The sequence below is a fragment of the Otolemur garnettii genome, unplaced genomic scaffold (assembly GCF_000181295.1).
Source record: "Otolemur garnettii isolate 467f Iridium unplaced genomic scaffold, OtoGar3 scaffold00008, whole genome shotgun sequence".
Taxonomy (NCBI): domain Eukaryota; kingdom Metazoa; phylum Chordata; class Mammalia; order Primates; family Galagidae; genus Otolemur; species Otolemur garnettii.
This window is the reverse complement of record NW_003852403.1, coordinates 4,549,373-4,561,461: the sequence shown is the minus strand read 5'-3', so window position 1 is coordinate 4,561,461 and position 12,089 is coordinate 4,549,373. Positions and strand designations below refer to the sequence as shown.

The following is a 12,089-nucleotide window of genomic DNA, read 5'->3' as shown; positions in this document are numbered from 1 at the left end:
GGATCCAAGGTTATTAGGCTAATTATCCACAAATTTATCCCCAATTTCTTAATGTATACTAAACCAAAGATCCACATAGACACGGGGATTCAGACATTGTGTCATTAAATAATTATTTTTTAAATTCGCCCACCAGTCACTGTTGTCTGATACAGCACTTCTCTTCGAGGATTCCCAAGTTGGAGGTCACTTGGAACTACTTCTTATTTTCCTCTTTCATCATGTTCATTTTCCCCTCGGGTCTCAACGATTTAGCCTCTCACTTAGCTGTTGCACTCATACTGCCTCTGCTTTAATTCTCTGGAATTCCAGTGTAAATGGATGCTTCCAGTATCTTCACGGGCGACTTCCTTAACATCCTTTCTTCCAAGATACTGTCTCTCATAACAGCCCACCCACTCATTTCCATGATCAGACATTCTAGACTTTGTAACTACCAATGCTGGCTACCCTTCTGTGATTTCCACATATGTCTTGTACTCTGAGTGCTCTTAGCAAGCACTCTCTTTCCTTTTCCAATTCACTCACTCTAGTGCATTGACTCACAACTATCCTTGACCTACTGGCTCCCCTAATTCATTAATTCTTAAAAAATGTAACTATCTCTCATCCTGTCACATCATTTCTGCCCTTTCCTTTCCTAGATAAATGGAACGGTCACTTGTAATTACTCTGTTGTACACGTGCACTTCTCTGACCCTCTCTCACTTCTTTGTATTTATTTGGCAAAATTGTGACTTGTTTAATCCCACTATTTCTATGTATACCTTTGTTCATAAAGCAGCATGTAGTGGGAACAAAACCGAATCTGAATGATGACCTCCTTATATGCATAACCATGGATCTTGATTAGCTCACCTCTTGGCTCTCTTTCTTCCTTAGTGACTGTGCTGCATCTTCCCTCTCATAGAAAACCCTGATAACTCTTCCCACATCCTCATTCTCAGTTAATAGCCTTGCTACCTAATTCGTTGAGAATACTGAGGTGTTTACAGACTCCCCATCTCCTATCTATCTACTTACTGGCATCTAAATTTACATATTCTGTATTCTCACCTTCCACTGACAATCAGCTATTCAGGTGTCCTACATCAAGTAAATTCTTCAGCTTCTGTCACGGGGCTCATCCTTTCCCACACATTCTCAGGGCATCACCAGCACCCCTTTCTCGTCTTCCTTTTCTCTGTTCTCTCTTCTATTGTGCTATTGCCGTGTGTGTGTGTGTGTGTGTGTGTAGAGTTTTCTCCAATTATAAAAGGAAATAAAAATAAAGAAAAAATAAAACCAAAAAGAAACCAAACCTTCTCTGGACTCCCTTTGCAGGAAACTTCTTGAATCTGTTGTGTCCATTTCAAATTCCTCTCTCTCTTTCTTTGCCACAACTACTCTCATTATGCTTTTTCCTCTCCCTGACCTTTGTGCGCCCAAATAATGTCACTTGATGACAACTGTATGACTAAATACTAAATTACTAATACTAAATACTAACTTACTAAATTAGTAAATCCATTTCTTGGCTCTTTATTTCCTTGGTTTCTGATCAGGTTTTGACGTGGTTCCTCCTTTTTTTCTCCCTAAAACACTTTCTCCATGTGGCTGAGGATATTATGGACTTTTTGTCTATTCCTAATTCTCTGATCATTTTCCTTTCTTCTTATTTATTTATTTGCTAGCCCCTCTTTTTCTACCTTAAATCTTGATGTGAAATACCCAAGGCTTAATCCTTGATCCTCTTCACTCACCCATCAGTGTTAGTTTCTTGGTGATCTTAGTGAATCTCCTGATTCACCCATCTGTAAGCCAAAGAGTCTTGTTATGTTTCCAGATCTCACTCCTAAACCACAGAATCGTATTCAACATAGTCTACTGAATATCTCTGCTTCTGAGTCTGTTAGGCATCTCAAACCTAACACATCTGAAATTAAATTCTTTATCTTTTCCCAAAAATTCCCTCAGCAGGCTTCTTCATCCTCGCAGAAATATTGACAACATTCTCATCTCCTCTCTTCCTCTCACTTCCTATATCAAATCTAAAAGAAAATACTGTAAACTGTACATTCAAAATACACATGTCAGTTCGTGATTTTATCCTACTTGCCCACTCGCACTTTGCACAAGTTACCAAATTCTCTCACCTGGATCATAGCAGTATCTCACTACCTCACCTTCTTCCTTCGGATTTTGCTCCTCCATGTCCCCAATGACTAATCTCAAAGGAACAGTAAAATATACTTACATTTATTTATTGGCCCTGATACTATTTTCATGGTATTGAAATATTATAGTTGACTTATTTAATATTTTATTTTAACTAATATGAACTAAGCATTAGAAATCTTCATAGCGAGTGACGACAGAGAGGCTGAGAAATTTCCAAAGACGATCCCACATTGTTTGTGCATATCTTGCAGCCTTGGTCTCCAAGATATCAGTTTATATCCTCATCGTTCTTGATTAGAATAATGTAACATCAACAAATATTTACCCAGGATGTAAGAGTTAAATAGGCACAGTTAATGTTTGCCATTATTTCCCCGGTAAATAATGCAGATTAAACTTAATGACAAAGACTAATTGAGTACTGCTAACAATTTCCAAAAATTAATATTAAACAAAGATAATTTTGTCTTTAATTGAGAAATATGAATTAAGGAGTTAGAAAATCTCTGTGGAAAGAAGGCTGTGTCCAGGAGAGGGCAGGCCTGGTGCAAGCATGTGGGACTTTCAGTTCTGCATTTAACCCTACAGTGCCCGTACTTTCAGAACAGTCAGTTTCAAAGGCAAATGAAGGCACCGCAGGAGTTATTATTCAAATACAAAAAGACTATTTCATTAGAATTTTTATCTCCCCTTTTGGGGATGTGACAAGTCTGTGATACGGATTAACGGAAATGAAAATCCCTCCACAGAAGTCGGCCAAAAAGGCTCTTTGGTTTGGAGTGTACTCATTTGGGTTACAATTTCTATTATGTTTCTGTTTTAACATTTGAGCTTCATCTTATTAAGTTCATTTACATTAGTATGAGAGTCAGAGTAATAATAGAATAAATTATTTTGAAATTAATGTTAAAATACTAAAGACTCCAAGGCAGCTTTGATGATTAAAGTTGATTATAATGGCAAAATGTTGACAATATAATATATTCTCCAATTATTTCTCTGAATATTGCATCTCATGATACATTTCTTCAACTCCTGTGTTATTCTTTGCATTCAAATAATCATCTCTGAATATGTAACTATAATCTTGGTGTAGCCAAAGCATAGTGTACTAAAACCAATAAATAAAATAAGGTAGACAGCTACATAATTTAGGTAACTAACTCAAAAATAGATGCTGTATTTTCATTTTTATAAAGAGATATTAGAGAGTAAATTTATGAATTAGAGGACAGTGCAGATGGATAGCGTAAATTAATTTTGTAGAAACATCCAATTTAAGCTATCAGCAAAGTTAAGAATTATTTGTGTTATCTCCATTTTGGGACTAGGGATATGTGGTCAGAGGACATCGTATTTAACAGTGATGTACTTACTCCACGGGATAAATCATTATGCACATTATAGAGGTGAAAGTCAGACAACTATTATTCAGGGAAAATGATACCAGAAAGTTTCTCATGTTAATTGATGAGAGATAAGCAAATGGAATTCGGAAAACTCATATGCTAATCAGGCATCACCAAATGAGAGAGCCAAGGAAGGTGTTATGTTGTTGTACCTAGAAAGATCACAGGAATTGGGTACATGAGCAAGATTCCCAGGCAAAATGTATAGGGGTGGCCAGAACTGTGCCAATTTATCACTACCTCCTTTAGCACATAGAGTTCATGTGGATTTGTGAAGAGCTGTGAAGCTGGACAGACCACCCAGAGGCAGTTCACGAAAGGCCTGGGATACATATTAAAGTTCTTGAACTGGATCTCAACAGAGCCCCAGCCACTAAAAGATTTAGGCAAGAGGGTGATGTAAGCATGCTGCATTTACAAAGACAGCTTTCAGTGGTTGAGGAAATCTTATAAATCATTGATGTCCAGTGGAATTTTCTGTGATAATGAGTACAAATGTTCTATATACTTGCACTGTTTAACAAGGTAGCCACTAACTACATGAAACCATTGAACACTTGAAATGTAGTTAGTGCTACCAAGAAATTAAATTTTGTATATTATATAATTTTAATTAACTTAAATTGAAACTTAAATAGCCACAGTTGACTGGAAATCGCTGTTTGGACATTGCAACTACAGAGATGGAGCTGACCTTACCAAAGGTTACTGAGAAGAAGGCAGTTGTAGAAATTTTGGTTTCCTTGTACGCATTTTCATTTCCCCTTTATTAAATTCTAATTGCTAGAACTTAAGGAATGGTTTGTCCAGTGACTGTATCTATTTTATGATTCTCTCTCTCCTCTCTGAAAGAGCCTCCATTCTTAAACCAACCCTCCAAACTCTCCAGACTGGGACAGTGTACCTGAAGTTTGCAATGCAGCCCTAGTGTGCTTTTAATCATGCATTGGTAGGTAAGTCCCCTGAAAAATAAACCGGTACATTGTTATTCATTTTAATTCATTTACATATATATTGAACATCTTACATTTACTGAACAATGTGCAACATTGTGGAGAAAATGGAATAAACAGGTCCGAACACAGAGTCTCAATCTGTTGGGGAAGGCAGAAATACAGACAGCTAATCATAGTGAATGGTGTATGTTGAGGGATAGTTTAAATAAAATGATCATCATTCCAGAAATAAGGAAGTGCTTACCCACATGAAGGGGTTAGGAAAGAATGGATTCAGCAGCTGATTCCAAGGGTGAAAAGAAATTTTCAAGGTTAACTCAAAGGAAGGGGAGGAGGCGGTGAGCGTGAGAAAGTAAGTTATGTAGGAGTGATTGGGAAAGAGAAAAAATGACATGGAGTTGAAACAGCAAGATAAAGGCATTCAAATATAAAAATTAATTATTTTTTTAAAAACTGTGTAAAGTCTTTTATGCCTGAAAATAAAATTGTAACTAGGGTTGAAGCTAAGAAGCCATTAACCACTGTGAGGAAAGGATTGGAAGTCAGTGATTTCTTTATTTCTTTTTTAAGGAATGATATAACTTGGTCAGATTTGGAGTTTTTAAGGAGCATTGGGAAATGATGATAAGTGTTGAAGACTGAAATAGGACACATCAGCCTGAACATGATCAGGTAGTTTTTTGAGACATTAGGGTTTTTTAAATTTTAAAAATTTAATTTTGAGGTCCATGACTAAGTCCTAAGGTCACTCAGTCCTTCCAATCTCAGAAATTATGTCAATTTTTCTTTTTATATGAATGGGTGTGTTTTCTGGCTCATCAGCACCTTAAATGATATAAAACTTCACGGCTCTCTGGACACAGCATGAGGACTGGATGGGCCTTGTAGACCCGTTATTTGAGTAGGCTAGGGTGATGGAGAAAATGAGGATGATTGCAGGTTTATGGCCGGAGACAGTGGAAGTGATACTGTCAATGAAATAGGGGAGATACGGAAGAGCCAAGTTTTGGAGGGTGGTGATGAGTTCTGCTTCCAGCTACTCTTTATCTTCTCATTGAGTGACAGTAAAGATTACTTACCCTCTTACAAAGTGCCCTATAGCACTAGTGAGTTTAATCTTCAAGAGGTGATTACTGTTACTGTACATCTGTCTGGCTGGAAATCACTATCTTTCCTATCTTAGAGCACATTCAAGCGGCATGGAGGAAATTGTCTGGGCACACAGTAGTTTATTTGTACAGAAGAAGCCTTAGCAGAACTGACTGACAGAGCAAGTTTGGCTTAGAGATTATCCTTCTGAGTCACTTTGCTCTAGGAAAGTAAGTGTAAATCAGTTAATAGCCTGCAAGGGTTTTTTTGTTTGTTTGTTTGTTTGTTTGTTTGTTTTCAGAAATGGCAAAAAACACTAAGGATGGAATTTTTCTCAGGGACTGAGAAGAGTAAAATTGAGCTGGAATCACATGCTTCCATTAATGCTGTTTATTTTCCTGTGCGTAAACACATTGCTAGAAATTTCCTATTGGCTTATTTCACTGAACTAAAGCTATTGATGGCTGACATTTTGCAATCAGTACCTGTACTCCAGAGAATTCTTCCAAGCTTCTTCTCATCTGTCCAAGTCCGTAGGGTACACAGCGTGTTTGCCCATGTTTCTCTGTCACATCTGAACTTTATAACCAAGGGCAGATGATTATTCTTGGTATCGATGCATTACCTCATAGGCACAAACTTTCCCATTTATAGGCATGAAATATGATGCCCCCAGGTCCACCAAGGCCCCAGGACCCTGCTCATAAAACCGCCTTCCCCTGCCTCTAGCAAGGCAAGAAAGCTGGTGCCACGTGATGCAAAACCAACTGTGGGCCCCTGGCTCATTTTTAACAGCTAAAACTTATATTTTCTAAAACCGTATTTCAGCTGGAATACATCAGAAAGTCTAGACTGGGAATGGGGCTGGGGCTACAGCATGTGCCTGAAATGCATGCAGTGCTCTGGGGCATTTTCAAAAATATTAACTGCACTTAAATATGAGAGTGAAAGGAAAACAGCCCAGAAGCCTAAAGCCATAACATTGTTAACTTTTAAAGGGGAGTATTACAAAACAAAAGTTACTTAATTTAACCTAAGATTCAATGTAACATTATATGCTAATGCAGGTCAAAAGCCAAGAAAAAACCCTTCGGTGTCTACTGAGCCTTGCTGGAAATATTGATAGGGCATTACCCTCCGACCTCCAGCAGTTCTGATTACCTGCTTAGTTGGTTGCTGGGATTTCTGTTGCTTCTTTTTTTGTTTGTTTGTTTTTTGAGTTTTGTGCATTTTATTTAACAAATTTAGGCCATAAAATATTTGTAACTCCAATATCCTTTATATGTTATATATTCATATATCCCAGGAATCCTTGCTAGGAAAGCTTTTTCCATGGCCTCTTTTTAAAATCCTCAGTTATCTTTTCCTTCTTCCACTAGGATTATATCTGAAAAGATCTTCAGCAAGAGACTCTTCTTTTGCACCTTCACTTCCTGCCTAAACCGCTCTTCTAATTCTGTATGCTTTTAAGCATGATGAGCTACAAGCTCTGATCCTCCAATGGTATGTGGACGTTTTCCTGCCCCAGGAAAAGTGACTTTCTTGAATTACTTGAAACTCTTTAGTTGACCCTACTCATTATTTATACCACATAGATTACTGCAAGGGGATTCTTTAACCACCAGTGATCTACATTCAGTTAATAACACGTTTCTTGGAAGCATCTCACTACCGTCCTGCAGTTCATCATTGTTAGATACTTCTTTTTTCATTGACCATGGTGATTTTTTCTTGCACTCACATATTTTCCTGATTTCATTTTCTTAGGATATTTTGTTATTTTCTGGTATTGCTCTGTCATTAAAAGTGTCATTTGTCCCTTTTTCTAATATTGACACCTTCCTCTTGTTTTTGAACTTGCACTTCAATTTGTAAGTCTGTTTTATTGTTTTTGAATAACTCTTCCAATATTTCATCTTCTATAGCCAAACCATCAATTTCTTTTCTTTTATTTACTCTTAGCTTTTCTGTAGAAAGGGATATATTGGCAGAATTTTTCACGCTGAATTTTAAATCTGTTTCTGTAAATAAATTGTCAGATTTTTTTGTCCACAGATTCATTCTGAGATTGGATGCTGCTCTTTATTTTTCCATATTAAGGGTGTAGTAGGTTGTGTTTGCTCTAAAAGAGAGCAAGACATCTCTATTCTTGCTGATTTGCATGAAGATGTTTCTTGATTTTCTTCATCCTTTTCCCTTTTTCGGTAAGTGGCTGAAAGTAGTTTTTGATGGAGTTGGTCTGCTACTGCTGAGAAGCTTGATCTCTCTATTTATAGCTAGAAATTTAGTTGGTGAAAGCTCATAGTTTGGGATTTTCACCTTAACCCGAGTGTTTGATACTGCAGTATTATTTGTATTAGAAGTTGTTTTCGGAGGCTCCTTTATAGTGGGGATTTCTTGTGAAAACTTTCTAAGATACTGTTCCTTTCTGGAGATTTTGATTTCTTTTGGCCTTTCACTGAAATCCATACCTATATCTGCTTGTTCTGATTCTGTGTCAGCCATGTATGTTGTGGTATTCACCGGGACACTTGGCTTTAGTTTTTCATGGACTGACAACCCTTGTGAAAGGCTTGGGCCTGGAGTAGTTGTTTTTAATCCTGTAGTGGGCTGGCCCTGAGGATCCCAGTAGCTCTCTGTAGACATGAAAATAACTGCCAATCCAATTTCTGCATCAGTAATAGGTCTGCGACCCTGCCTTTGGAGCATATCCATTATTGAGTGAATCCATTTTTTTCTGAGAGTTGGGAATTAAGATTTATGAGTTTGTTATTCCTATATCAACAACACAAGTTCCAGGAGTTGAGAAGAAACTATCTTGCTCTTCATCTTCTTTTTCTTCTGTTATCACCCTAGCTTCTCCACCTCCAAGTTGCTGGACTTCATTTCTTATTCTGTTTGGCATTCAAAAATATAAATGTTTTCCCTTTGAAAATTTGTTCTGTCATCCTGACAGACCAATATTTTTACTTGCAATAACTGGTTCATCAAGAGGTGGGTAAAAACTTTCAATATGGGGAAGCTGCTTCTTGGACTGAACTGCTTTGAGAAACTTAGTAAACTATTCTGGTTCACAGTTGGATGTCCACAATTGAGAGCACATGTTGTTGGCTTAAAAGGAGACGAATCACCTCCCAGTGTCATTCTTCAGTTAGCTTTGAATATAACCAGGTCTGATAAAGATGCAAAATTTTAGTGGTAACTTTAACAGATATCACAACAAGATGAGTATATTCCTCTGTCCAATTGTTTACAGTAAATCCTCAAGTTGTAGCACAGCTTGATGTAAAGCAGTTTCCCCAGAGGCATCTAAACAAGGAGAGCACACAACCAAAGGCTCATACTCTACCCTGAATTTACTTTCAAACACTCCAAAGGTAATTCTATCCCCTGCCTTCAAAGTTTGGGAAAGGCCATTCTGCCTTTTTTCCTCATTAATGAAGGTACTATACTTATAACTCTTTTATTGTCAATACTGGGATTTCATCTGTTTGACTCAGGTTGGTTACAGAAAAGTTAGCAGTTAACACTGCATGATTTTGACTGATTATTTTCAACAAGAGTGGCTCAGATTTTCCTTCCAACCATCTACTCAACACCAATCAAAATCTGTGTGGTTCCCCTGGGCCTGGGCCTGCAGCTGGTACCCTATTACTTCTTTATTCATCCTCTCTGTCCAGGCTTTTTTGCTAGACGTCGCCTCTCCAGACCTCTGAGTTTTGCTGCTTTTATCAGATTTTGCCACTATATTTCTGAGGCTGCCATAGCAGCATGGGGCTAGTCTGCTGGACTTCACTGCCCCACCCCATTTGGTAAAACTGAGGACTTCATAGTAAAACAGTGTCCAGTGCATGGTGTCCTGGAGATACAGATATAATTGTGAATGTGAAGGCGTGTACTGAGAAAAAGGATAGCCTGTCTTCCATCCTTAAAGATAGCTGCTACTCAAGGGATCCCTGGTTCTAGAGAGCCAAGAATAATATTTTTCTTTATGAAATAGTTCTCTTTGTTTTATCTTCATTCTCTCCTTCTATCCAAGAAGATCCAAGTCTACTCACCCCACTTATACCAAATGGGACTTCTTACCCACATATCTCTTGACACTGGCCTATCCCTAAATCAGGGCTTTTCCTTTGACCAGCATCAGAGGAGCTCTCCAGCCCCATCTGATACTTGTCACCTGATGGAAGAGATCAGAAGCCCAGCACTAAGCATCTTAGCTTCAATGCAAGACCTTAAATGCTCAGGGGGGAAAAAAAACAGTGGAAACAGTGAATAAATCATCTTCCCACAGCCAAAAGCAGTTTTCAATATAACTATCAGATATTTTAACTAATTATAGGATTTAAAAACTATAATTAAAACATCATTCAGTAGATTTTATATAATCTTTTTAAAATAGGATGTGTTAAATGTAACCTAAACTAGTAAAAATATGATCAAGGTAATTGGACTTTGGTTGATCAAAGGTATTTTATTCCCAGATGCATTGAGATAAGTTTGCTGCCAAAATTAATCAGATGATTAAATAAAATGCTAAAAACATTCCCCAAGTGGTCATAACACCTACACTTTCCTATATTAGTTTCCTGAGATAATTAGGATGGAGTAGGCAGGAAGGAAGAGCTGGAGTAGCTGCTAATTTAGTCCTCCTTGAATTCAAATTCTGGCTTTGACATTTGCTGACTATATATAAGTTTTTAACCTTAAGCTGAAATCCCCCCATTGATAAATGGTAGATATTATACTAACCTTTAAGAGTTTTGATAGCATGAATAATAATAAATGTAGAAAACCTAGCTCTATGTCAAATAGAGTAGCTTTTCAACAATACATTTACTACACTAAATATTAAAAAACCAGCATCTCACTTTTGGTAGTTTCTAACTCTTCATTCAGCTTATAACCAAGTATGTATGTATTCAATTTATCTAAAGTATCAAGCCTTGAGCGTCATATACTCAGAGACACCTTGTTTTTATAGAAGATAACATTCTCTCTAAATGAATAACAAAGAAAGAAAAATGACCAAAAAAAAAAAGAAAGAAAGAAAGAAAGAGAAGGGGAGAGAGGGAGAGAAAGTGAGAAAGAGAGAGAAAGTAAAAAACTATGTAATATTGTATAGCTTTCCCACTAAAAGCTCTCAAAATGAAAATTAAGTTTTCTCAAATCATTGCAAAGAGAATAGCTCTAGATTTCCCTTATAAAAATAGAAAATAATGAGACTAAAGAGGGCTAGGTCCCTTACAATGGTTATACAGAATGAAAATGACTCTAAAAAGTTCTTCACCTACCACTTACGTACTTAAATCATTGCTTGTAATTCAAGGATGAAAATATGCACAAATAAATATGTAGCAATGTGCATGCAAAAATGAAACGTTGAAAAACAGACACTACGTGGCAGTTTTCTATCCTGCTTAATAAAAGGGATGATATATTTTGTGCTGCTGCTGTGAGAATCCACCATGTCCTGAACAACAAAGGGTGGTGCATTCCTCACACTCAAGTCTTTATCCAAAGCCTTGTTTGTGAGTTTGGTGTTTGCACATGTTTTAACTATAAAATGTTCCCTCAGAATCCATGGTGGTTCCTGCTATAAGTAATAGCATAGTGATATCATAGAAGGTCAAAAATTACACTAAAAGAAGGAATAAAGTACACATTTTTAGAGTCATGGATCTCAAACTCAGGATAGACCTTAGGAATAGGAAGCATATCACTAACCATGGTTTTCCATTCTAACTGAATTGAAATGATACTTTTGAATATAATTATCACTGATTGCTACAAAAAAACCCCAAAAACTCTATGCCTAGAAATTTGAAAACATGGAGGAAATAAACCAATGTCTGGAATCGTACCACCTTCCTAAATACAAGCATTAAGAATTACTAATTTTTATCAGACTAATATCAAGCACCAAAATTGCAACAACTGTAAAAAAGTTTCCAAGAAAGAAAACCCCTGGACCAGATGAAATTACACCAAATTCTATCAAACCTTCAAAGATGAGCTCATATCTATATTGAAGAATCTATTACAAAACATTGAGAGGTACCCTCCCCAACTCCTTCTATGAAGCAAATATCACCCTTACTTAAAAGCCAGAAAAACATCCAACAACAACAACAACAACAACAAAACTACAGGCCAATATTATTAATAAATTATCAACACAAAAATATTCAATAAAATCTTAGCAAAAAGAATATAGCATTGAAAAAATTATACATCATGATCAGGTGGGCTTTATCCCAGGGATGTGAGATTGGTTCAATATACATAAATCCATAAATGTAATTCACCACATAAGTAGAAGCAATAACAAAGACTATATGATTCTTGCAACAGACACAGAAAAAGCATTTGACAAAATTCAGCATCTTTTCTGACAAGAACACTTAAGAAAATAGGCATAAATGGTACATTTTTTAAACTGTTAGAAGTCATCTACAACAAACTCACAGCCAAT

The 12,089-nt window shown here is 36.8% G+C and overlaps 1 pseudogene; it reads right to left on the bottom strand.

Annotated features, from left to right (window-relative positions):
* Positions 1-6,970: 6,970 nt before the first annotated feature.
* Positions 6,971-9,780, bottom strand: LOC100953303 (annotated as a pseudogene).
* Between the last annotated feature and the right edge of the window lie 2,309 nt (positions 9,781-12,089).